Source organism: Clupea harengus, chromosome 13 (genome assembly GCF_900700415.2).
Source record: "Clupea harengus chromosome 13, Ch_v2.0.2, whole genome shotgun sequence".
In the NCBI taxonomy this organism is placed as follows: domain Eukaryota; kingdom Metazoa; phylum Chordata; class Actinopteri; order Clupeiformes; family Clupeidae; genus Clupea; species Clupea harengus.
Window position 1 is genome coordinate 18,430,202 of NC_045164.1, and position 7,500 is coordinate 18,437,701.

The 7,500-nt window shown below is 43.9% G+C and overlaps 1 protein-coding gene across 1 annotated transcript in view; it reads right to left on the minus strand.

Moving 5' to 3' along the window:
- Positions 1 to 7,451: 7,451 nt before the first annotated feature.
- The window catches only part of LOC105910572 (fibronectin type 3 and ankyrin repeat domains protein 1-like), a 6,284-nt gene continuing 6,235 nt past the window's right edge, over positions 7,452 to 7,500 (minus strand). Inside the window, exon 13 of the mRNA XM_031579122.2 lies at positions 7,452 to 7,500. This exon is cut by the window's right edge and continues 318 nt beyond it. The gene's annotated coding sequence lies outside the window, so the exon portion shown is untranslated.

Below are 7,500 nucleotides of genomic sequence, written 5' to 3' on the forward strand. Positions count from 1 at the left end.
ACCGTGGTAGTTCATGGTGTGTGTGTGTGTGTGTGTGTGTGTGTGCATGCGTACAGAAATGTTTATAGTTATAATGAAGGTATTCAGCACATTTACAGTAATAACAAAACATTCGATTCAAATACCCTTTGGCGTGACAGGGACTCTCTTGATGTGGATGGTGCACAGATTTGTGTCTTCGTGTCTCTGTGTGTGTGTGTGTGTGTATGTGTGTGTGTGTGTGTGTGTGTGTGTGGATGATGGTGCACAGATTGGTGTCTTCGTATCTGTGTGTGTGTATGTGTGTGTGTGTGTGTGTGTGTGTGTAACATGTGTGGATGGTGCACAGATTGGTGTCTTCGTGTGTGTGTGTTCGTAACAGATGTTTGTGTGTTTGCCTGTGTGTAGCAGACATTTGTGTGTGTGTGTGTGTGTGTGTATGTGTAACATGTGTGGATGGTGCACAGATTGGTGTCTTCGTGTGTGTGTGTTCGTAACAGACATTTGTGTGTGTGCCTGTGTGTAGCAGACGTTTGTGTGTGTGTGCGTGTGTGTACGAGACGTTTGTGTGCATAACAGACATACACATTTACGTGTGTGTGTCACAGACATGTTTATGTGTGTGTGTTTGTCACAGATATGCCTAGCCATGGCTTTGAGAAGGAGAAGTCCAAGCCAGTCATCACCCAACATCTACCAGGTAAGACATATACACACACACACACACACACACACACACACACACACGAAACCAAACCCACAGGCACATACCAGGGGTGGAGATCCCATTTCGTTGGACGAAGTTTTGCCATCTTTTTCACATGCAGGGACGTAATAACTCGTTTTTAAAATACACAGAGGAACACACAAATATCCGACAAGGCAAAATCCCCGGCCGATTTTGAATCCCTGCCGGATGCATTTTTTTAGGTCTCGAAAAGAGGACATGTCCGGGTAGAAGAGGGCGTCTGGTCACCCTAATTACTATATTATTCAAAATGATTTATTTGTATTTACAATGACTGTTGGGGGGGGGACAGCTTTATGGTAGGGGGGGACACGTCCCCCTGTCCCCCCCGGGATCTCCGCCTATGGCACATACAATGGACAAAGTCTGCATTCCCCAGTTAAAATAGCATGTTTCTGTTTCTCTCACTCTATCTCTCTCTCCCTCACTCACTCCCCCCCTCTCTCTCACTCGCTCTCTCTCTCCAATACACACTCGTTGGTTGGATCTGAACTGGCTTTTGTGTGTGTGTGTGTGTGTGTCTTCTCTTAACTCCGTTAGGAATTAGAGCAGGAGCTGAACACCTCCTCTAGCAGGTCTCTGGCAAAGATAGAGCAGAGAGGAGGAGAAGAGAGAAGAGGAAGAGGGGGGAGAGGTGAAGAGAGACAGAAGGGAGCATCTCTCTCTCTCAGTGTTCCTGATCTACTATTTGTCAGTGTAACGTCACGCAAGCACTGCCCCTTCCCACAAAGACATGCACTCTCAGCAACACTCGCACACACACACTCAAATGGACATCCCCCCACACACAGACACACCAATGCCACTGCAGACCCACTGAAGGTCCTCAGACACCCACCCATACACTCCTACACACTCAGCACAGGGGTAGATAAACCATCACAACACAGTGACAGAAGATACACACACACACACTCTCATCAGCCACACTCCCAGTCACACACACAATCTCCACCACACACACACTCACACCCTCAGTTTAACTCACACACACACACTCCTCAGATGCGTTTCTGTTCCTCTGTGCACCTGATCATCTCCACAGTGCGAAACGTCAGCCATCTCTACATGATCAAACCTCTGACTGTGTGTGTGAGCTCACACCAAATCACACTCTCACACACACACCAAAACACACTCACACGCCAAAACACACTCACACACACACACCAACGCACAACTACACAGACATCCACACTGACCCTACACTACAAGCCATCTCTTACACACACCACTGGGAGATGGCTCACACACACACCAGAGAAGCACAACCTTCACATACAGGATATGACCCTGCACCCCACACAGACACAGAACACACACACACTGCAAAAACATAAGCATCGCATACAAGACCAAGCCTTGAAACACACTCAAACTGAATACGCACATACACAGCACACACACAGCACACACACACATACACACACTAACAGCACACACACACACAGCGGAAGGCACCAGGTTTCCTCATCACACCTTGGACACCAAAGAACCGCAGAAGTACAGACTGGTAAGAGAAACATACACACACACTTTCTCTCTTCTCAGTGCTGGCCAGTAGGAAGCCTAAACACACACACATACACACACACACACACACACACACACACACACACACACACACACACACACACACACACACACACACACACAAACTCTGACACAGACTAGGAACGTTACATACAAACAACACATACACACACATTCTCTCTCTTTCTGATACATACCAGTAGGAACCCTACACACACACACACACTATCCAAAACAGGCTGGTAGAAACCGTACACACACACACGCACTCCACAACAGGCTGGTAGGAACCGCACGCACACACACACATACACACACACACTCCAAAACAGGCTAGTAGGAACCATACAAACACAAGTCTTTCTTTCAACAGTAGTGTATGTATGTCCACGTGTATGTGCTTGTGTGTGTGTCAGTGGATGTCTAAGGGTTTGTGTCGTGTGTGTGTGTGTGTGTATGCCTTTTGCAGAGTTGGATTCTGGCCAAAGAATTTCAGTCATTCAGCATTACAGATTCCCTTCAGATAGAGACCTCAGCTTGCAGGTAAGAATGAGTGTGTGTGTGTGTGTGTGTGTGTGAGAGAGAGAGAGAGTGTCAGTGTGTGCACCTGAATGAGCAAGAGTTTGTCTGTTTCTAAGCAAATCTGTGTGTGTTGGTGATTTAGTGTACATGTGGGTATTTCAGTGTGTCTGAGTAAGTGTATGTGTGTGTGTGTGAGAGTGTGTGTGTGTGTGTGTGTGTGTGTGTGTGTGTGTGTGAGAGAGAGAGTGTGAGAGAGTGTGTGAATATATTTCAGTCTGGCTGAGTTATTCTGTGTGTGTTTAAAGGGCTCTGTTGAAGACTCAGATCCAGTCCCACTGTGTGTGTGGGTGTGTGTGTGTGTGTGTGTGTGTGTTTAGGAGGCTCTGGAACTATTCAAGCCAGACTTCATAAGCCGATCTCAGAGCCGAATGAAGCGATTGGAGCACAGGGTCCTGGAGAGGCGGGGCCTTCACGATGGACTCCTCGTACAGGAGATGGGGCGTGTTCATAAAGGGAGGAACTGCACAAAGCCACACCCCCTTAGTGGTACGGCACTAAACACATAGCCACACATGATTCAGTAAAACTACACACACACACACACACACACTCTCTACTGGACACAAACACAACCTCAGTACAATCACACACTTCCTCAGGAGAACACACACTTACAAACATAAACACACACACACACACACACATACAAAAACGCGTCATTCATGTCTAAACACATACACAAACACGTATGTGCATTAGTCATCCCTAAACACACGCAAACACAAACACAGTCCTTTACCATTTCTTTCAATATATATATACTATATATATATATATATATATATATATATATGTTCTTGTGCTTGGGTGTATCTGATTGTGTGTGTGTGTGTGTAATACAGATAACCTTTATAGACCACGAGAGCGAGCCATCTCTGGAAAAGAAATGCAGCTTCGATCCCGACGGTAAGAGGAAGCACATATTAGCATACATCAACACACACACTTACATAAACAAACACACACTTACATATACACAGACTAGCATACATCAACACACACACTTAAATAAACAAACACACAAACTTACATATACACATACTAGCATACATCAACACACACACTTACATAAACAAACACACACACTTACATATACACATACTAGCATACATCAACACACACACACTAACATATACACATAAGAACATACATCCACACACACACACACACACTTACATATACACATAAAAACATACATCCACACACACACACACTTGCATAAACAAACACACACACTTACATATACTGTATACACATAAAAACATACATCCACACACACTTGCATAAACAAACACACACACTTACATATACACATAAAAACATACATTCACACACACACACACACACACTTGCATAAACAAACACACACACTTACATATACACATAAAAACATACATCCACACACACACACTTTCACATACCAATACACATGCACTCACACCAATAAATAACCTCTCGTCTGCATCAACAAATACCTCTACAAGCACTGGCACCCACACTTATGCACACACACACACACTTCTGCACACACAATGCACATCGCATCTGAGATATATCCATGTGTGTGTGTATGTTTCTATATCCACGTGTGTGTCTACATATCCATGTGTGAGTGTGTCCATACAGTGGGGAAAATAAGTATTTGAACCCCTGCCGATTTCGCAAGTTTGGCCACTTGCAAAGAAATGTGTGATCTATAATTGTAATAGTAGGTGTAGGTGAGAAACAGAATATCAACAAAAAAATCCAGAAAACTGCATTTTATAACATTTATGACTTAATTTGCATTTGATGCAGAAAATAAGTATTTGAACCCCTAGCAAAACATGACTTAGTACTTGGTGGAATAACCCTTGTTGGCAAGCACAGACATCAGACTTTTCTTGTAGTTGGTCACCAGGTTTACACACATCTCAGGAGGGATTTTGGTCCACTCCTCTTTGCAGATCCTCTCCAAATCCTTAAGGTTGCGTTTTCAATGGAAGGGAATGAGGGGATGAGGTTCAAGCCCAATATTCCACATTACATGGCCCCATCCATAGTCCCCTCGATGCAGTGGAGTCGTCCTGTACCCTTGGCAGAGAAACAGCCCCAAAGCATAATCTTTCCACCTCCATGCTTGACGGTGGGGATGGTGTCATATTCAGAATTCTTCCCCCTCCAAACGCGGCAAGTCGAGTTGATGTCAAAGAGCACATCCTGTCTCCCAATCCTCCTTAGAATCATTCAAGTGTTCATTGGCAAACTTCAGACGGCCCTGTACATGTGCTTCCTTGAGCAGGGGGACCTTGCGAGTGCTGCAGTACTTCAAACCATTACGGCGTAGTGTGTTGCCAATGGTTTTCTTGGTGACTGTGGTCCAAGCTGCCTTGAGATCATTCACAAGCTCCCCCTGTGTAGTTCTGGGGTTATTCTGCACCTTTCGGATGATCACCGATACCGCACGAGGGGATATCTTGCATGGAGCCCCAGACCTAGAGCGATTGACAGTTGTTTGGTGTTGCCTCCATTTACGAATAATCGCACCAATAGTTGTCTGCTTCTCACCAAGCTGCTTGCCGATGGTTTTGTAACCCATTCCAGCCTTGTGCAGGTCTACAATCTTATCTCTGACGTCCTTGGTCAACTCTTTGGTCTTGCCCATGGTGGTGAGGTTGAAGGTGTGAAGTATGATTCTTTGGACAGGTTTCTTTTATACACGTCACCAGTTGAGATCAGGTGTACCTTGTTAGGCCTAATGAGGACTAATCTGTGTGCTTCTTGGGCACATAACTGGTCATTGGGAGCCAGAATTCTTGCTGTTTGCTTGGGGGTTCAAATACTTATTTTCTGCATCAAATACAAATAAAGTCATAAATGTTATAAAATGCAGTTTTCTGGATGTGTTTGTTGATATTCTATTTCTCACTGTTAAAATACACCTACCATTACAATTATAGATCACACATTTCTTTGCAAGTGGCCAAACTTGCGAAATCGGCAGGGGTTCAAATACTTATTTTCCCCACTGTATATCAATGTGTGTGTGTGTTTATATCCAAGTGTGTGTGTGTCTATATATCCATGTGTGTGTGTGTGTGTTTATATATCCACGTGTGTGTGGTGTGTGCGTGTGTGTGCAGGATGTACAACAGGTTGCCAGAGGTTGCCAGGAGAAGACAGCAAGAGCGAATGAGAGTGACGTCACAGGCCAACCGCCTCAGAGTTGAGGTGTTCAAAAAGGTATAGTCACACACTCACACACACACACACACACACACACACACACAAAATGCATACTCGCACACAGACAAACACACACATACATATACTGTAAATAGGACCACAAACACACACACACACACATAACATGTGTCAGTATCACGTGCACCCACCACACACAAATACTCACACACAGACAACCAAAAACACACACAAACAACACGTACTCACACACTAAGTATCACATGCACACTCACACATTCACTATCACATGCACACTCACACATTCAGTATCACATGCACACTCACACATTCACTATCACATGCACACTCACACATTCAGTATCACATGCACACTCACACATTCAGTATCACATGCACACTCACACACTCAGTATTACATATACACTCAGAAAACCATCACACACTCAATCAGTTTTACACATTGATTCAATACATTTGTGTGTGTGTGTTCACAGAAACTTCTGGGACACATCCTCCAGAGAAACACAGACTGAGCTGCTCCCTTATGAAGCCTCCTGGCACACACAAACTCACACACATACACCTGGCTTTAAGCACCTACAGTGAATAGGGTTAAATCTGTTTGTTTAACTGTGAATAAGGTTCCCCCTGTTTGTACTACAGTGAATAGGGTTCCACCTGTCTGTACTACAGTAAATAGGGTTCCACCTGTTTGTATAACTGTGAATAGGGTTCCACCTGTCTGTACTACTGTGAACAGGGTTCCACTTGTTTGTATAACTGAGAATAGGGTTCCACCTGTCTGTACTGCTGTGATCTGTCTGTATAATTGTGAATAGGGTCCCACCTGTTTGTATAATTGTGAATAGGGTTCCACCTGTCTGTACTACAGTAAATAGGGTTCCACCTGTTTGTATAATTGTGAATAGGGTTCCACCTGTCTGTACTACAGTAAATAGGGTTCCACCTGTTTGTATAACTGTGAATAGGGTTCCACCTGTCTGTACTACTGTGAACAGGGTTCCACTTGTTTGTATAACTGAGAATAGGGTTCCACCTGTCTGTACTGCTGTGATCTGTCTGTATAATTGTGAATAGGGTCCCACCTGTTTGTATAATTGTGAATAGGGTCCCACCTGTTTGTATAATTGTGAATAGGGTTCCACAGCTGTACTACAGTGAAAAGGGTTCCATCTGTCTGTATAACTGAGAATAGGGTTCCACCTGTCTGTATAAATGTGAATAGCAGTATAGCTACCTTTAATACTCTGAACAGTGACATAGCTGTATATATTACTGTGTACACTACAGTGTTATACAACATGTATATTACTGTGTATAGTGTTATACTACATGCATATAATACTGTGTATAGTGTTATACTACATTTACTGTTCTGATTACTAACTTCCAGGCACACAAAAAATGCTTTCCCATTTATAGTCAGGGGTTCAGGCAGTGGGCTCAGTAAA